The sequence below is a fragment of the Columba livia genome, chromosome 1 (genome assembly GCF_036013475.1).
Source record: "Columba livia isolate bColLiv1 breed racing homer chromosome 1, bColLiv1.pat.W.v2, whole genome shotgun sequence".
NCBI lineage: Eukaryota > Metazoa > Chordata > Aves > Columbiformes > Columbidae > Columba > Columba livia.
In genome coordinates, this window is record NC_088602.1 from 7,930,654 (window position 1) to 7,951,092 (window position 20,439).

The window sequence follows — 20,439 nt, forward strand, 5'->3', positions numbered from 1 at the left end:
CCTCACCAGCTCCGTTCTCTTCTCTGACCTTGCTCCAGCACCTCAAGGTCTTTCTTATAGTGAGGGACCCAAAACTGAACCCAGGATTTGAGGTTTGGCCCCACCAGTGCCCAGCACAGGGGGACGGTCACTGCCCTGGTCCTGCTGGCCATGCTATTCCTGATACAAGCCAGGATGCTGTTGGCCTTTTTGGCCACCTGACACACTGTTGGCTTATGTTCAGCCACTATTGACCAACACCCCCAGGTCCTTTTCTGCCAGGCAGCTTTCCAGCCCCCAGCGTTTCCAGCTTTCCAGCCACCACAATTCAATCAACTGCTCTACACTTCCTTCAAGTGAGATAAAATGCAACAATGTCTGACTTACGCTTGTTTGGAAAATTTTTGATATAGGTGTAAGTTATACATTTACATGTTTCTCTGCTATGTTTTACCAGCTACACATCAGCCATATCCAATAACTTTCTGGAAGAGGAAACTCCTTAATTTTTTACAGGCTTTGTGACTCTTGTATCATTGGCTTGCTCTGATTTTTAATTATGAACCTGAAATAAATTTGAAAAGGATGCTGGTCATCCAAGTGACTCTGAAAGCATTTTTCCATGGCTATAACTAAATGAGCTTACAGTATAATGTAGAGAAAGGTGGTCCAGCAGAGGCAAGGTCTAAAAAAGATGTAGAGAAAGATGGGCATGGTGCTGTTCAGCCTCATTTTCACAAAATCCAAATAAATATAGGCTTCTAAATATGCTAAGAGGTGTGTCTTCCTTATGGAAGTTAACCATTGTTTCTCAGTGTTGAGAAATCAAATTCCATTTCAGATACAGTTGTACACAACTGTTTTCAGTGTGGTTATGGAGCACTGACTGTGCACTGAGATGAGAGGTACAAGGCAAAGTCAGTCCGAGTTCTGGTGGTCGGAGTTCTGGCCTTCTGCGCATGTTGGGCAATGCCTGGAGCTTGTTCTTCAGAAAACTCCTCTGAATTTCATTCCTTTCTGTGCCAGCAAATATCCTTTAGACCAAGAAAAATGTTCTGTCCTCGTTAAACCATCAACCTGTGAGATGGAATAGCCAGCTCGGTGTGTTTACATGTCTGCTTCTTTGCAGCCAGAGGCTGTTTGCTCACTCCCGCTCCGGCTTCTCATCTGGTCTATACCCTGTTTGTTTTGTTTTACTTGTAGCCCTGCTATGAATTAAAATTTCCATGAGTTTAGCTCTGAATGACTTGAATACACAAACCTTTTGGAGTGTAGTTCACAGGGAAAGTCGACACTGCAAATGAAAATGAATTAGTTGGGCAGAGGTGCCTGTGTCTGTAAGAGGCAGGTAAGGATGGTCAATGAAACAAGTTTCTCTGCATGTTGGATTTGTTAGTGTAACCCAAACTATGATGCTGCTCTTGCCATATAGGTAGAAAGTGGAGAATTCTATAGAAATTTGGTAACAAAGGTCAGATCCACACAGCTATGGATGTTTTCTCTGCATAGTGTTTATCTGATTGCTTTTTTTATCCAGTTTCTTCCCCCGCCGGACATTTGTATTCAAGACATTTTATTTGGTCAACACAGACCTATGAAATAACATGGGAAAGATTTTTCTGTGTGGTTAGTTGGTTCTAACATTCAAATGCCATATTAAAGGGGAATATGTCATTTAAACCTCTCTGTTTTTAACAACCTGTCTGTAGCTGAAACACTGGTGATTCTTCATGAAAAAAACCTAGAGGATGAACAAAAATGATCAGAATAGAAAAATCCTGTGAAATAAGAGGTAGTATTGCTCTGCTTTTTATTCTTCTTGTTTACGCCTGGAAATTGGTTAGATTAGGGTTTAAGTAAGCCTGAAAGACAGAAAATCAGAAAGAAAACAAAATACATCCAAAATTCACTCCGACATTAAGAGAACAATACCCTGAAAGGGAAATCCTGCCAATAGTTGCATCTGTGCTTTGTGCAAGATGGTGATAAAAAAGCAAAAGAAATGTCTTCATTTTCAAGATAGCTTCACAAAGAAAGCAACGAAACGAGGAGTCATCTCCCACTCTTCACTGCCAGCAGCTGTTGCATTCGACGTCCTTGGATGTCCAAAAGATTAGGCAGTCTGACCCATCTGGCCCATGTAACAGGAATCAAAGACACGTCTCCATCTACAAACTTAAGCTCGTGGTAAGTGCCTCTTTTTACTAAGTTGCACAATATTTTCACAATAAATGAGATTACATAAATCTGTAATTACACTAAAGCACAAAGTTGTTTGTGTCTGTTAGTTGTTACAAATTTAGTAAATGAAGGAAAAGCTGTCACACAGAATAAGAAATATATGTTTGTGAAGACTACGTATCATGAATTGCAAAAGTTGATATTCCTTTCTTTTCTTTTTCAGGTCTCTGAAAATGAAGAGGACAAATTGAAAGTTATAGTCTGAAATAATTAATAGGGACATCTGGCTCTTGAGGGGGCAAAATTGTGGACCAGTCTTCTCATGTGGCAATGCATTATGAACAACAAAAAAGGTATCATTTAAAATTACTTCGTATTCTCATTATGAACAGACAGAACATGTGCCAGGGGGAACTTTACATCCAGTTTTTATTTTCATAAACTAGAACTCTGTTAAAAAAAGCACCAAAAGCAAAAAGTCAGATTTAATCTATGACTTGAGGGCCTCAAAGATTCACCGGTCTGGAAGTTTCTTCTGTGGTATTTTTATTCATTTAATCAAATGATAATCTTTGTACTGCAAACACATTTTCCTTCTCTCTTGTGGTAAAAACACTTCTACTCCCAATTACTAAATCTCAGTTACAGTACATTTACAGCAGAAAGTCAGAAATTAGATGAAGATTCAGCATCTCAGTGGTTGTTCCGTCACCAGAATGGGCAGAGAATAAGGTCATATTTTGACAGCTGGAAAGGCATCCGATTGTGAAAGATCAGCTCAAAAACCTGAAACCAAACAAGTATTTTGCACTTTTTTGGTGTGAAATTTGTCTTCCTGTTTTGGTCTGGTTCCACAGACATTAAATGAGAATCGACATTTGTGGTGGCACATACTCAAAATCAATCTTGGCCAGGTGGACACCACATGCCTTTCTTGAATTCAGAGGATTATTATACTAGATTATTAAACTTCTAATTTAAGGCTCATTATATCAGAAGAAAGTATTTTTCTCTCATGCTGCTATGTCTTTTTCTGTTTTTTTTAATGCAAGCTTAATACCTACAAAGACTTATCTTGCCCTTAAGAAGAGACCAGTGCTTTTAATCTAATGGAAAACATGTATTCTTGAGAAATCAAGAATTCTGTCATCCTAAACACATCGTGATAAAACACATTTGGATTCTGAATTACTGAAGGTATTCAACAGCAAAATGTTTCTTCTAGAGACCAATGAAGGTGGAACTGTCTTCACTGGGCTTTTCTTACCAACGATGTCTATTCCTCATGCCCAGAAAACAGTGGTCCATGAGATGTCTGTCCACAGGCTGTTAGCAGGGTACAGCAGCAATTTCTTAAATTCTTCTATATCTCTTCTGAAGTGTAAGGCTGGCATTTTCTGGGTGTATCTCAGTGTAGGCACATTTATACCTTTGGTAATTTCCCAGCTGAATTTCTGCTTAAACTGAGTTGATATAGATGGGCATAAAACACACACACTTTAGAGCTCTCCTCATACTCTTCTTTACCTCTAGGTGTGGTAGTCTGTCATTGTGAAGGGATTTCATTACTCTTTGCAGAGGAATTAGCCTGTGCAAGAAAAAGGTCATATTCTCAGTAATGAAAAGGATCCGTCTGTGTGCAGGCATTGCTAGAAAGTCATGAGACATTGGGAAGAGTCTGAAAATAGGATTGGGATGCATGGAAATGGAGAAGGTTTGCAGTGCAAAGAGGCAAAACTCTCCTGGTTTAGTTGTGCTATGTTGTCTTCTTACACGCCAAAGCGATTTCCTGCTTACCAGGTAATTTTAAGATACCTTTTTTTTACTGCAGCACTTAAAACTAGTTACTGAAGACTAAATGGACTATATAGAAGTGAATATTTCTACAAACATAAGTGAAGAAATAAAAGACAGATTTACTCTTCTTACACCCAGATTAAATCAGAAAGGTCTCTGTCTCCCTTTATCTTGCAGATTTGCTCTAAATGCTTTCCTGATGCACACCTTCTAGGAATTCTTTTATCTGTACATGTCTTACATTTCAGGTTCACATGCATCAAAGGGAACCTCTTCCCGGCAGAAAGCATTAGCTTATCAGAGCTGATCTTTAGCAAGTCTCTCAAAGGATCTGAATGGGTTTAATCTTTATCCTCAACATATGTACTTCTTTTCCTCTCATAGTTATTCCGTATGTTTTCAGTCATTTAACTAAAATGAGAGGTCTTAGTATCTTAGACCAAGTGTCATCTCCTACAGCATAGTGTCTATTCAATAGCTCTTTGACTTAATGAAGATCACTTTGTCTCTGATTCTTTGTCTCCATCCATGGAATTTTATGTTTTATATTTGATTGTGCTGTATTTTATAGCTGTGCATCATGATATAAAATATGCTTAGTCTAAACATCTAAATGTTGCAGAGGTATGCAGGTCACTGAGACCAGTTAGGACAGTAATTATGTAGTTTAGATAGAATCATAGATTTGGGATGACTAAGCCTTACTAACTTTGTAACAGTAACTGGCAGGAATAAGACTGGGAGAGATTCCTAGGGAAATAAACTCAGAGTCTTGATGAAGGATACTGGGAAATCAGGAAAAAAGGGCAGAGAAAGAACTCAAAGAAGCCTTCAGGTCAAAAAGGTAGAGGAGGTGGCCTGAGGAAACCAATTTCAAAATCCACCCACTGTAGCCAAAAAGAAGAGGTGAAAAGGAGAAAAGCATAGAAAGTGAAGGAGAGCAAAATCATAAGATGAACACTTTGAAGGTGAATGTCCAAAAGAAGAAAAGTCAATGCATAAGTGAAAGTAGGGCGTGAAGATGATTGTAAATAGTGTGTCAATTTAGATGATTTATCTTTTTCAGATTTTTCTCATTTTTATCTGAGTGGAAGCAGAACTTCACAAAGTAAAGATTGAGATTGAAGAGATACTCCATGTATGTATGTGTATACATAGGTGTAAATGGATAGTCATGGAGAAGAGTATTGTCCTGCCACAATGTGTGTTTTACTGGTGACTCATGGATGTTGAAGTCATAATGGCAGGGTGAACTGCGTCATTCTAGATTTTGGAGGTCTGCAGTGACCTCCTCTGAGATGGTTTTCTAAGTGTCTTTCTGTTATTGGTGGAAAGAAATAACCTCTTTTAAGGTGTGCTTCATTCAATTTCCTCCATCCTCTCAGGATTACATGCATCCTGTCACAGATTAGTGTTATTTCTCTCTATTGAGTAAAAATCTTATTTAGACCACTAACTCAAATATGGACCACTACACTCCACAAGTCATTCCTCGCAGTGAGATAAGTCCTATTTGAAGGAGAGACCTTCTCTCTCTCTACAACTGCCTGAAAGGAGGTTGTCGCATGGAGGGTGTTGATCTCTGCTCCCAAGTAACAAGTGATAGGACAAGAGGAAATGGCCTCAAGTTGCACCAGGGAAGGTTCAGGTTGGATATTAGGAAACATTTCTTCATGGAAAGGGTTGTCAGGCATTGGAACAGGCTGCCCAGGGCAGTGGTGGAGTCACCATCCCTGGATGTGTTTAAAAGACATGTAGATGAGGCTCCTAGGGACATGGTTTAGTGCTAGAGTTAAGTTGGGTTGTGGTTGGACTTAATGATCTTAAGGGTCTCTTCCAACCAAAATGATGCTATGATTCTATGAAAGGTGTTCCATCAATACCTATTCTGTTTTGCGATGTATACAAGAATATTGACATTTTTCATTATAATTACTCTATGTTGACCATGTAAAAAGGAAATATCATATTCTCCTTCCCCGAGACACTGTTTTTTACTTCCCTCCTGCCTTTCTTTTAGCATAGGAGACACGTTAGGGATTCCATTTTTGCAGCTCAGCTCATTGCAAAGGAGAACTAGTACAGAAAAATGACTGACAATACCTAGGATAGTTCTATATGATTCCCTTGTCATTTAATACCTTTCCAGGAGATATTAGATATGCCCATTTGTCTGAATGCAGCTGCTGCCAAAACCAGTGGTGCCAGTCCCATAAGCTTCTGGATGCAGGGGGACTGCTTCTTTCTCTGTGAAAACATTTATTAAAAAAGACACTATGATGGCTGAAGTTATCTTGGGGATCTCTATAGCTTGATATGTTTGACTGATAACCTGCTTCAGATATTGCCAGAAACTGGCTGAGCTTCAGAAATACCAGGTTTCTTCTCCACAGAGTCTGAGTGGGAACTGTCTCCTGGGAACACCATCTGAGAAGGTCTTTGGGGCCTCCATTGCGGCTCCTACTTGACTGGGCTGCTGGATGTCTAGGAGCTTTGAACAAAAAATGGAGGTCAGTGACAAAATAAACAAGGGGTCAGGGAATAGGTTACCCCCCAAAACAGCAGGATAGACAAGGATGTGAACAGGACTATATTTTATACCTTCTTATTTCTGCTACAAATCCTTACATCCAACCCTTTGGAGACACATGCATCTTAGTTAGGCACAAGATAAGTAGAAGCCAAAGCTTTTCATTCGCTAGCGAGGAAGTTCTGTGTGTAAATCATGTTCCACTCCTGCTTTTTTTAAAGCATCACTTCAGAGTTGTTACTTTTCATGGTAGGTGAAATGCATTTGGCAGATACACAGGATTTTCCCCAGTGTCAAACAGGTTATTTACAACTTCAGAAAGGAATGGAATGTTGCTTCCTCGCAAGACTCCTTGAACTCAGCATTATCATTTATCGTCATCCATGCTGAGTAGCCAGAACCTTCACTGTCATAAGAATGAACCAAGCAGCCCTATAGCTCTCCTATGCTAATATTAATTCATATCATACAGCATTGGATAACTACAGTAAGTTTGAAGAGTATGTGTCATATTGGACTCTGCTGCAAACCTTCAGACTCACAGATTGTTGAAATACATGCCTCAGTTTCCCTAACTGCAAAATACAGACCATGATACCTGCCTGCCCCAGGCAGTGTTGTGGCGATTGACTCTAAGTAAGGAACTTTTTATCCCTGGAGACATTTTTGGAGTTATTTTTGCAGCTTGAAGGTTACTTTTGGAGGAACCCCTGTCTGAGGACCGTCAGTGACACCCTATGCTGCAGGAACTGTGAGGAAGGGGTGTGGAAAAAGGTATATGTAATAGTGGGGTTCTGTACTGGGAACTCAGAATTGTATCTCAGCCCAGGGCGATATAAAAAAACCATGAACAGTGAAAATCATCTAAATTCAACATTGCTAACATGAAACTTTTTCATGTTCATAGGGTCAAAATAAAATGCTTTGTGTAAAAATTGTGAAAATGTTCCTTTTTATTTGAGATGGTTTGTGGAGAAGCATGGAAAGGATTGGACTATTTATTTGCAGCATTCAGTACATCATTCAGGGTAGGTAAGGGAAGGGGAAGCAGTTACGAATCGTGACAAGTTTGTGTGGTTTAGTATAATTGGAAATGAAACAGAAAACTGAACAATGTGAAAAATCAGAGAACAAAATCTAGTAGATATCCAGTTCTGGTTTCAATGATATAGGCAAATTTTCACAATTGTTTTATTTTTTCATTTGTATTTTGCCTTTTTGATTGATCCTAGTAAAAACTGCACTTCCTTACACTTTTCAAACTAGTTGTTAGCATTGATAGGCAAGTTATGGGGGTTTTGGTTCCTTGTATCCCATGCTTTTGTGACTATACTGATAACTGGGTTTGACCATGAGCTCCCACTAAACTGTTTCCTTGGATTTCTGCTGACTTCTCATGGACAAGAGCATGTTTGCCCCTATTTGCATCTTTGCCCTTCAGTCCTTGAGATATGTGATGTACTTAGGATCAGGAAAAGTCAATGAGCTGCAGCGCCCCAGCTGTCCGTCCCTGCTTTGTGTAAGGGGCCACCCTGAACTTTGTTTAAGTGTAACGTCAATGGTTTTGGAGTCACCACTTGATATAGGTGGGATCATAGAATCATAGAATGATAGAATAGTTTGGGTGGGAAGGGATCCTTGAAGCGCATGTAGTCCAACCCCCTGCCGTGAGCAGGGACATCTTCACACAGATCAGGTTGCTCAGAGCCCCGTCCAGCCTGGCCTGGGATGTCTCCAGGGATGGGGCATCCACCACCTCTCTGGGCAACCTGGGACAGGGTTTCACCACCCTCACTGTAAAAAATGTCTTCCTCATGTCTGAACCTCCTCTCCTTTAGTTTAAACCCATCACCCCTTGTCCTGTCACAACAGGCCTTGCTAAAAAGTCTGTCCCCATCTTTCTTACAGGCTCCTTTTAAGCACTGAAAGGCCACAATAAGGTCTCCCCGGAGCCTTCTCTTCTTCTAGGCTGAACAACCCCAACTCTCTCAGGCTGTTCTCACAGGAGAGCAGTTCCAGCCTCTGATCATTTCTGCGGCTCCTCTGGACCCTCATCCATTTTAGGATTGGTGAGAGTAATCTCAAATTCAACCCTGCATGTCATATAAATATATCTGTCAATTTTTAACCTCTCTGCCTATGCTTTTCCGTGCATGTGTAGGCTATGGATATTTTTATTTTCAGTGCCAGTGTTTTTGAGCTGATATTTTCACTCTCTGTCTGTAGCTGGAAACAGTGGAACAATTTTTTTTTCTCCTCTTATGGCGATATAAATGTGGAACAACTTCCCTGACTACAGAGTTGCTCATCCTAGATAACAACACTGCAGCCTGCACTCGTATCAGTTCACACTGATGTGACCTACTCCTGTGGTATGTGCTGCACTCTTCTCACCAGACATTCAACTTTAGGAGCATGGCTTAGGGGCGGACTTGGCAGTGTTAGGTTAATGGTTAGGCTCAGTCTTAAAGGTCTTTTCCAACCAAAATGGTTCTATGATCTCACAACATCAGGGCTTTGGTAACTTTCTTTACTTTTGTGTATGTGTGTTGCTGAATGCTCCAAATAGATGAGACCTTGGTATTTTTGGTCATTTAGAGGACAGTGAAAATCTGAAAATGCTTTAAATAGCTTAAAACACTGATTTGAGCTATTCCACTCACATATGCATAACCCACAGAGATGCAAATCTCCTTTCAAACCAGTTATTCCACTTTTGCTCTGCTGTTGAATTTTCCTTTCTATGATCGCTTTTTCTTCCTTTCAGCCATTCCCTATCTTCAGTGAGCCTGTTAGCCTTATACTTACAATTCTGAATGTATCCCTCTGTACACTGTAAGTCAAAGCTGTACAAATAGCAAAGTGTCTACACTCTCACTCTTCAAATGTCCTTCAGTAATATATTGTGCTTGTGTTCTCCCTGTGCCGCTCAGTGCATTCACAACAGACCAAAGCAAAATATGATGAAGCCCGTGCCAGCACCTTCCTCAAGAGATCTTGAAAGTCAGTGATAAAATTTGTATGTGGGAAGATTTAATTTATCTGTTTAGTTTATCCTAAAAACAACTGAGGACACTATTAGCTACTATTTAAAATGTCAATATTTCCCATAACTACCATGCAATAGTGCCTTGCATTGCCACAATTTTCCTTTGTATAAAATGAATTAAAGCATTCTAGTTGAACAAAGACGGTGCTATTTGGCATATGTTGACTCTTGAACACTTCCTACCTTATCTGTCCTGAGACATAGCTCAGTGATCATCACTGCTTACCAGTGCCTGTCTTCAGATATTGCATTAGACAGATTTGTGCTTCTGTATCGTGTCATCGTGAGTGTCTGCCATATCACACCCTTGTCAGAGCATATGGCTTTGACCCTGAACCTGTTAAACTGGAGGTGCTATGTTGAGTCAACGATTTTCAGAGTTGCAATCAGGTTAACCAAACATGAGTTCAGTGACAAAGACTTCTAGCTGTGTCATTTACATCTGGGATGATGCTTTATTCTTTCTGATTCAATCTTTCATGAATGCTAATCATTGTCTAGCTAGTAGTAGAACATATTGCCAGTAGCAGGCAGATTCTTGAAGCTTCCTGTAATAATACGTTATTTCTATGTCTGCTGAAAGGCCCTGCTGTTACATCAGATTTATAATAGAAGTAATCTGTCCTTTTATAGCCCAGCATGTTGAACGCCTCTAGAAAGGTTTAGCAAAGATGGTTGCACTACAGGCAAGAATGTATACTTATGAAACTACACTTTGCAATGAGCTAACAGCAACGATGAGGCTTAATCAAGTTCAGAAACTGGCATAAGGCCACTAGTTTGCCCTTCTGGAATACCTTAGAAAGCAGGGCATAAAAGTCTCAGATTAAATATTCTGGAAGAGCTTCCGTTGCTTGGGTGAGGCACAGAGCTGAATCCTTTATGAAGTTCACTCTGGGCCAAGCAAATGGATCAGCTTTTCCATTCTACATCTCATCTGCAAAGTGTCATCTCTGATTGCAATGTGGTCCCTCAAGCAGCTGTTTGTTACTTGATGGTATAGAAACCATCTCACCACTCCAAGAACATCTGGAAGCAATGATGGAGTGACTCTGCTCAACCTACTTCAGAATGGACTCCAGAAAGGATCCCTAAACAAGACAGAGCTTCTACAAACTTGGTCAGCTATTAACTCACCTACCTGATACTTCACACACATCTGAGAAACAAACTAGGGACAGTTCTGTGTATTTGTTGATATGTTGTTCTTCCATTTTTTGTTATGATGAAGAACTTTGGCATGAAATAGGAGTTTTGGGCCAGATGCACAAAAATACATAGGTCCCTTGGTGCCGCTAATTTCAGCATAACTCAGGTGGAGTTGTGGACAGAAGACTTGATATCTTACATATTTACAGCTTCCAGATGTTTTTGCCTTATAAGAAATCATTGTGTTGTGTGTGTTGTCTCATAGCAACCTTATGGGGCCTCAGTGCAGAATGACGAAGGTGTTTAAGCACTTGTATCTGCAGGAGAGCACCTACCAGGATCTATAAAATATCTTTGCACACACTCACTTTTGGTGGAAGTTGAATTCTTAAGGTTTACATATGTGTTGGTAAATCCCCCTAGCCGTATCACTTGCTTATTTATGTGCCTTCAAAGATCTGACTGGTGTGGCAAGGGTTATAAATCTCTACATATGGATATTTCCACACTTGTATATATAACAGTAAGTGAGTCTTCTGCTTTGCTACAAGCAGATATCAGACCCCATTCACCCTCATAACTCGGGGCACCATTTACATCAGTACAAAGCAGGCCAGCTTTTATTCATTCATAGCTGTGATTTGGCTGCTTAAAGACAGTAACAAAGAAAATCAACTCTAAATTTTATTTAGTCAGTCAGGCAAGATACCTTTATGACTGCTTCAAGATTTTGGAAGTGCAAAATGATGGTGTGATGGTGCTCCAGAAAATGCTGGAGCATTATCTGCTCTAATCATGTGAGCACAAAGTAGGTGAAAAATGCTACTTCTGGGACAAGTAGATGAGAATTTTGATATAATAGTGTCTGTCACTCACTTGCACTGGTACTGTAGCACTGGACAGCCAGTCAGCCGTCCAGGTGGGGAGCAGATTGTGAGGACTTGATAATTCTCTTTGCCTAGAAGTGATGCCACTGGTCAAAAGAGTTTCCAAGGCAAAGTAAGGACTCCTTTAAAGCCTTCCAGTGAAGCTGTTGGAACAATGGTCCTGGGAAAACTTATCCCATACTTTTATCCACTGTACCCTTTTTCTAAATTTCCTGGCTGTCAAGGATCAGTTTTGTGAAGGAAACCTCCAGCCAGGCTCTGTTTAATCTTCTCCTCTGTAACTGCAGTGCTGTCAGCAACTATGGAAAACATTTCCTCTCCTGGATTTTCACTGTTGTCGAATACTTGTAGAAATAAAATTTTGTATGTATTTAATTACTTTCACTAGTGTTTATGCAGTATCACAGAGCATTCTGTAAAGTCTCATTCCCATAGTCTTAATCATTGTGTATTACTTGATCCTATGAGTAAGGGGGCTTATAATAAAGATGGGGACAGACTTTTTAGCAGGGCCTGTTGTGATAGGACAAGGAGTGATGGTTTTAAACTAAAGGAGGGGAGGAATGAGGAAAGGAAGGAATTTTTTACAGTGAGGGTGGTGAAACCCTGTCCCAGGTTGGCCAGAGAGGTGGTGGATGAACCATCCCTGGAGACATCCCAGGCCAGGCTGGACGGGGCTCTGAGCAACCTGATCTGGTGAAGATGTCCCTGCTCATGGCAGGGGTGGCACTGAATGAGCTGTGAAGGACCCTTCCAACACAAACTATTCTGTGATTCTATTATTATTACCTGAGTATTGCATGGTTTTTTTGCCTTTTTTCCTGTCAATTAAGATTTATCTGAAGTTTCAACATCTTGCTGAGCCTACCATGTCCACAACTCAGTAAACCAGTGTAACTGTTCCCATTGCCATGAGGCCTGCACCACGTTGCCCTTTCAGAGTTATTATTACAGCAGTATGGAGGACTCTCTTGCATGTGTGTGTGTGGCTGTGTGTGTGCTCTTTGTTTTTACGTCACCCCATAGTCCTGTCCTATTGCTAGGTCACAGTATCACAGTATGTATCACAGTAGGTAGTGTCAGGCTTAAAATGAAACTAATATGGTTTATTTTTTTCTGTATTTTTTTTTTTTTAATGAAAATAAACTTGACTAAATATTATCACATTTAAGATTCAGCTTTACCCATCAAATGCTCATGCAGAAAACCCAATAAGTGTGCATGTACTTTGGAAGCAGAAGACTCATCTTCTCCTTTGTTCTCTCACTGTCTGGCAGCTATGCTTCATTTTGTAACTTCTAAAAATTTAATTAAGGAACAGGTGATTTATCTTCCAGATAATCTGTGAAAAAATAGTATGCCCTACGAACATCCATGTTCATTAATCTAGCTATACTATTTTTACATTCTTTTGTACAGAGCTTCTCAATCTAGTCTTAGATCAACCAGTAATTCATTGGTCAAAATCTATGGGTAAATTTTAAATGCTTCTTGCAAGTCTTTCTAATTATTCTATATGTTTTCTCTGCTGAAATGTCAATTTTAAAGTAAGCCCACTGTCTTCCTCCTTTCCTTTCCTTTCCTTTCCTTTCCTTTCCTTTCCTTTCCTTTCCTTTCCTTTCCTTTCCTTTCCTTTCCTTTCCTTTCCTTTCCTTTCCTTTCCTTTCCTTTCCTTTCCTTTCCTTTCCTTTCCTTTCCTTTCCTTTCCTTTCCTTTCCTTTCCTTTCCTTTCCTTCCCTTCCCTTCCCTTCCCTTCCCTTCCCTTCCCTTCCCTTCCCTTCCCTTCCCTTCCCTTCCCTTCCCTTCCCTTCCCTTCCCTTCCCTTCCCTTCCCTTCCCTTCCCTTCCCTTCCCTTCCCTTCCCTTCCCTTCCCTTCCCTTCCCTTCCCTTCCCTTCCCTTCCCTTCCCTTCCCTTCCCTTCCCTTCCCTTCCCTTCCCTTCCCTTCCCTTCCCTTCCCTTCCCTTCCCTTCCCTTCCCTTCCCTTCCCTTCCCTTCCCTTCCCTTCCCTTCCCTTCCCTTCCCTTCCCTTCCCTTCCCTTCCCTTCCCCGCTCCTCCTTTATCCCTTCCCCCTTTCCCCCTTTCCCCCTTCCCTCTTCCCCCTGCCTTGGAAATTTGGCTGAGAAAAGCAGCATCCATTAGTAGATTGAGCTGGAAGTGAAGGGCCAAGAACTTGCCAAGTCTGCTCTTGGCACAGCCAAGTGCTTGTGGTCTGCAATCATGACCAGGGCCCTTCTTCTCCATGCTGAGCTTTGAAGGAGCTTCAGCCTGAACTGGAAATTTGCAGATATGGTGTTGTCCTTTTACATAATTTCATCCACGTTTTGAAGCCTGTAGTGAATATTGGTTTGACTGGCAGCGATAATCAAAGAGCTGAAAACCTCCAGTTTGTGTCTGCATCTACAAAGCTGCACCTGCAAAGACATCTACATCATATTTGTTGCAGTTTCCAGCACCACATGAAAGAAACAAAACCACTTTTAAAAATAAGCTTTAAAAGATGTTTCTCTTATGTAAATTGGAGGTACGAAGAAACATCTATTTAATAGAGATATTGTGAAGATTGAGTAGTTAAATATTGAAAGATCTTTGAAAGCGTCTGTAATTATGTTCAGTGAGTGCAGGTTAAATATTTTTCTTAATACAAACAGGAAGCAGAAAATCAAAGTTGTTGTGTGTTACCTTCTTACAAAGCCACCTTCACTACTCCCACTGCAATTCAGAGACAATGCATTATTATTTTACCCCAGGAAGAACCCTGTTTTCCCTCTATTATTTATGACCTATGAAGAATGATTGATGTTAAATATCTGTTATCTCCTGTTTATTACAGTTACCAATTTGGCAGCGATTAACAAAAGATATTTTTCTTTAGCGAATAATATATTGCTATAAATTCCCTTTTTTCACTCCCTTCAGATCTGCGTTATTCTTGCTGTTGCTCTTTGGTTCCGAGAAATTGTTTACCTGGACTTTCTAGAGCAACGATTATCAATACACGCAGGGGTCAGACGGTGTTGGTGTGCTATCCAGAGGTATATTTGTGAGTGCAGTTTCTTCACTGGCCAGAAATCTCAGGCTTTACATTTGTTACTTTTCTGTTCCAGTTTTGCAACTTTTAGTCTTTCTTCCTATCTTAAGGCAGACTGGAAACATCCATTTTTTGTGCCTTGGTCCCTCAGACCAACTTATTAATGTGTGTCCTGCAGTGTCTCTTCTTCTTGTCCTTTCTGAACAAGTTGCATTAATAGTTCACCGTGAACAGGTCGTGTATGAGATTCTCTTTGTACCTACATACTCTTTCAATGTTCCTCATCATCTAGGCGATGCACACATAAAGACTTGTGGTTATTTCTTTCTTGTAGTGTCATTTGCTTTTCCTTTCTTTTGAAATTTTCCGATAGAAATTGCACAGTGTACTCTTCCCTTAGGTCTTCATTTTAAAATCCACCTTCCAGGTGTTCATCTTCTACATTGGTTTGTGAAAAGCTGTTAACTCTGGGTCTTCTTTCCCCCTCCCTCTGTATAAATTCAGAAAATTATTTTTTTCAGGAATTCAAATGCAGCTCCATAAGAGCAGTGGTACATCCCACTTACATGACAACCTATTCATATCTTAGAAAAGACTACATGTGAAGTCTTGATCTTCATGGAATTAGAAGAACCTGCTCCAGGAAACACTATTCTTTCATTCTGTCACTTATTATTTACTTAGTGGTCTGACATCTTGCTGCAGTTTTTGAAGACTTACTGGAACTGTAGCAGGGTTTACAGGTCACAGAATCACAGAATCGCAGAGTGTCAGGGATTGGAAGAGACCTTAGAAGATCATCCAGTCCAATCCCCCTGCCGGAGCAGGAACACACAGATGAGGTTACACAGGAAGGTGTCCAGGTGGGTTTTGAGTGTCTCCAGATTAGGAGACTCCACAACCGCCCTGGGCAGCCTGTTCCAGTGTTCTGTTACTCTTACTGGGAAGAAGTGTCTTCTCAAATTTAAATGGAACCTCTTGTGTTCCAGTTTGAACCCATTACCCCTTGTCCTATCATTGGTTGTCACCGAGAGGAGCCTGGCTCCATCCTCCTGACACTCACCCTTTATATATCTGTAAACATTAATGAGGTCACCCCTCAGTCTCCTCTTGTCCAGCTCCAGAGCCCCAGCTCCCTCAGCCTTTCCTCACACGGGAGATGCTCCACTCCCTTAATCACCTGTGTTGCCCTGTGCTGGACTCTCTCCAGCAGTTCCCTGTCCTTCTGGAACTGAGGGGCCCAGAACTGGTGCCAAATATAAGTCTTCATGTTGCACTGGATGGTGGGATATGCTCCTTCAGGGATGTTCAGCAAAGCTTCCATAGGCACCTTTAAAAAAGTCACGATCTCATGACAACTAAACAAAGACACTGCCATATGGTGGCTTTCCAGTGGCTGATTTGTTGTTTTTAGTGGTTCGATGTCCACACCACTGAATCAAATCTATCAGTAATTGGGTGAATGCAGGTAGAGAAACTAAAGATGAACTTGTCTTATCGATTGATCTACTGTTCCAAATCTTTTTCTCTTAATCAATGCTAACAGACATCAATAAGTCAGGATATGGAACCTCAATCCACTTACTGTCTGATATATTCTGTGGAAAAATAAGATTAATTGTACAATTTCTCCTGGATTCTTAAAGTACTGAGAAAGTACATTTGTATCATGGGACAAGAACAGCAGGTTAATGAGAAACACAGATGGGAACAAACACGGTGGGGTGTTTTAGGCACCCTGTTACAGTGGGAAAGAGCAGCAGAAAAGGATTCTTGAAAAAAACAAACCAACCCTTCTGTTACTAGCTCGTGCTTGATTTTAGATAGGGCTGCTGCTCAGGGAAGATTTGTTATACCGTATAATGTGGGTAGGAAAACATCCGGCTCTGTCTCACTGGTTTGATTAGCTTTTACACCTTGAATTCAGTTCTTAGCGGTCACAGCATAAGGTCTTTGGGGGAAAAAGTTTCCTTTTAACACACAGTCTTGTAATTGGTAACCTTCCCTCTGTAATGCACAGTGGCGTTAATTTGGCACTTCAGGCATTTTACTTCTGGTCCTGTCTGAGGTTTTTTGGCTGGAGTATGTCAATATAGTATCTGAGAATGCTCAATGCTAATTAATTTGTCAGTAACAGAGTGTTAATGATGTTATTGTAAAACTCCTTTTGATGTTGATTTGGTCAAGGTTTCTTCATAAATCCCACAGGAACAGCAGAGGTCTCTGGTTGTTCTTATGGTATAGCGGAAAACTCTGCCCAGAAGGGTTGTTCTGGAGGGAGCCAGTTGTGCTTGTTGTGTATGTGACTACAGTCCCAGAAATAAAGTGTTATTGCACAGGTTGGTTTGACAATTTTTCCAAAGGCAGCCATGCTGGTGTCACCCAGTCTTCTCCTCCTTTCTAAGGTTTATCAGGTTTTTAAAGCAGGCATTGAGTTTGCAAGATGGAATGACTACAGGCATAGAATCACAGAATCATGGACTGGTTGGTGTTGGAAGGGACCTCTGGAGATCCTCCAGTCCAACCCACCTGCTAAAGCAGGTTCACCAGAGCAGATCACACAGGAATGTGTTCAGGTGGGTTTGAATGTCTCCAGAGAAGGAGACTCCACAACCTCTCTGGGCAGCCTGTTCCAGGGCTCTGGCACCTCAAAGTAAAGAAGTTTCTCCTCATATTCAGATGGAACCTCCTGTGTTTCAGTTTGTGCCCACTGCCCCTCATCCTGTCGTTGAGCACCACTGAAAGGAGTCTGGTTCCAGGAATGGGACATCCACCACCTGTCTGGATGGCCTGGGCCGGTGTTTCACCACCCTCATTGTAAAAAGTGTCTTCCTCGTGTCTGGTCTGAAACAACACTGCATGTGAAACAACACTGCACAGGAGTTTTCCTTCATCTTGGGTCATACACACTTCCATTCAGAGCAGGCTGCTCAAACTCTTACAAGCTCAGAGAGACAGAACATGTTCCTTCCTCCATCAATGGACTTGCTGTCCTTAGAGCAGAACACCCCTTTGCCATGGCACACATGGGTGCTGTGCAGATACCTCTATCCCATGACTTGTAAAGCCAAACTCTACTTTAAACGCCAAAATGAGTTGTAATCCGTCTCCACCATTAAAGAGGGTGCAGGTAGAATGGGAAGAAGCAATGGCTGTGGTCCTTTTCTCTCACCGCCATGCAGAAGCTTCCCAGTGCTCAGCCCTATTCTTGAGGTTGCCAAATGATCAGGTGCTTTAGCATGGCAATGGGCTTAGCAGTCACTGCCTGAACTTTGCTCTTTACTTGAGGATGAGGAATGAATAATCTGAATGGGAAGAACTTTAACTAGCAAAAAATGAGGGTGTTTTGTCTCTGTTCTGCTAGTGCCATTATTTGCAAAGTCTACTGGTTAGAGGAGAATATGCAGAAAAATGCATATTGCTTTCCAAATGATTGGTGGTCTAAGAAGGATGGAGAAGGATCTGCTTCTCATTAGAGCTGTTTTAAAATTACAAAAGTCTTTCCTAACTTACAAGCATTAGTCGTATATTTAAGTACAAAAGTGTTTCCCACAGTCTATTTTAATTGGGTGGTTTTGATTGTGGTCAGTATGGAGGGATGGCAGCTGATTCGATAGTCTCTAAAGTAATCTTTGAAGCAAACTCAGACTTTATCCAGTCAGTTTTCAGATAGAATTATTATGTTACCAATTCTCTTTCTCAATCTTATGCGATGCACTGCCATGGTTTTGTTCCAAATAGGGGGGTGTCGCATGAATTTATTTATTCTGCTCCCCACCCATACTGTCTTCCTGAGTTCGTGTAGAGGAAAACATCACCTCGTGTGACTTCTTGGGGATGTGAGATGATTAAATCTGGTTGTGGTGTTTCCAACCCAGCCCATAAAAGGTGGCAGAGGAAGTTTAATTAGGAAGCAAATATTCTTTGGCTGCATAACTCAAGGCAGCTCTTTCAGAAGGCAATGGTTGCTCTTGAGACTCTTGTGCACGCTTAACTCCCATTGGAGCTAGTAGGGTACAGAGGGTCACAGCAGCACTGGGCAAGACCATCTCAGCACCTTGTGAGGTTTAGCTGTCACTAGCAGGTACAGTGTGTGCGTGGGTTTGACAAAATGTCTTATTTAGCATTTTTTTAGAAGTTGAATTCCTAATGCATGGCCTTTATTTATGTAAGAGAATAAAGTATTATCCTTAATTTTGAATGTACTTATCATATTCGTTCCTTGACAGGTTCTTCTGCTCTGGTGTTTTTCACAGTTCAGCTTCAGACATCAGCCTGCACCGTAGGACTGTTATTGACCTCTCCAGTTTGCTGATCACTTGCACCATGGTATTTTTCAACATCCAGGAGAACTCAGTACTTCTGCTATAAAGAATCTGGACATAAAGACCAGCCTGCATATTTGGGTCCCTGAATTACTTCATTTTGAGAAAAAAGCTGTGTACTATTGGGTAAGGTTCTGAAACATAATTTAGAAGCAGCAGCAGCAGAAAAACTATCCTGAAGTAGGGAAAGACATGTTTCTTGAACATTATTCATTTGGATCATGGAGCTATAGAGAAGCAGTTACTGATATGATGCTGTTCACGTGTGAGAGTACCAAATGGACACTCTTCAAGGAGTCAGCTCCATCTTCCCTAAGTCATCACTATGCTCTTACTAGGCCATATTTTTGAGAGAATTGCTCAGCATGTGTGTGAGCTTTCCTTGTCCTAAATTCTTTTAAGCTGCATGTTTGTTCTGGAGTGAAAATTGGAGACACTGTAGCCCATGAGTTGCTGTGAAAGCATTGAAACAACATTCCTCACTTTTAGGGGACTAGTGTGGTGGCATGCAGGAATCTAATGTTCCATGCAATTTATGATTTTCCAGTTTATTGAAGAAATAATTCTGTTTATTTGCAGGCTTATGAACTTGCAGTCTTGAATGCACAATACTGCAAGTCACAAATCTTTTTATCTCTCCATCATTCTGTCTTAAATGAAGAAGTATTATATATTGTTAAGATGCTGATCTCCAAGAGTTTGTGAAAAATTTTTTTTTGAGTTGTAATGTAATTTTAAAATGTTGAACATTTATTATTAAAATTGTTTTTTCAAAAAGATAAAAGTATCAGTTTTGTGAATTAATTCTTTTCTGGCAGACACCAGAGGACGAACTACTGCGGTGTTACTTTTGAAAGAGGAATACGTTTAATCACAAGCCTGAGGAAGTAGCTGGCTGGATGCTTTGAGCTTGTTTGCGCACATCTAACTTCAAACAATGTAAAGTCCTTTCTGAAATGTAGGGGATTCTGTACATAATTATTACACACGTGTATGTGCTCACACTAGCAGGAAGACTGGCCTACTATCATCTTTGTGTCCACAGGGTGACTGAAGCTTTCGTTGTTCGTGGTGTCTCCAAGCTCTGGGTTCAGTTCTCAGAGCTCCTGCTGAGTTATTATGAGACCTCAGCAGGGCCTGGAACTGCTGTGCATTATTTTCCAGTCTGCCATCAGAAGTACACAGCATCTGTCTTATTAACACACTGAGGGATTTCATCAGGTCGTGTTTGTGCATCTCTTTGAGATTTGTCTGCTGAAGGTGGTTGGTACTATTTCTTCCAATTCCCAATTCACACGTGCTGTGAAGTAGGAGCTGCTTGAGATCCCAATTACTTCTCTACAATGGCTATTTATCTCCTGATTGAGATTTAATCATCAATTTTCTTGTAGCCAGACATTTTACAAGGGGGTTATCTTAGTAGCTTAGAGTCCTAGAAGAATTGGTTTTGCTTTTTTGCCAGCCAGCAGTAGACTACATGTATTCCATGTATTTCTATTCAGGTTTTCATAG

At 40.8% G+C, this 20,439-nt stretch overlaps 1 protein-coding gene and 1 long non-coding RNA gene across 12 annotated transcripts in view; both read left to right on the forward strand.

The window, feature by feature from the left end:
• DLG2 (discs large MAGUK scaffold protein 2) overlaps positions 1-20,439 on the forward strand; it is a 1,055,145-nt gene that overhangs the window by 48,934 nt on the left and 985,772 nt on the right. The gene's annotated exons all lie outside the window — the stretch shown is intronic.
• On the forward strand, positions 3,385-19,711 carry LOC135578301 (uncharacterized). Of its 2 annotated transcripts, none has more exons than XR_010469791.1 (2): positions 3,385-8,556; positions 18,832-19,711. It is a non-coding gene; the product is annotated as an uncharacterized LOC135578301 (long non-coding RNA). The 2 variants fall into 2 exon arrangements; XR_010469790.1 differs by lacking the exon at positions 3,385-8,556 and adding an exon at positions 8,568-8,859.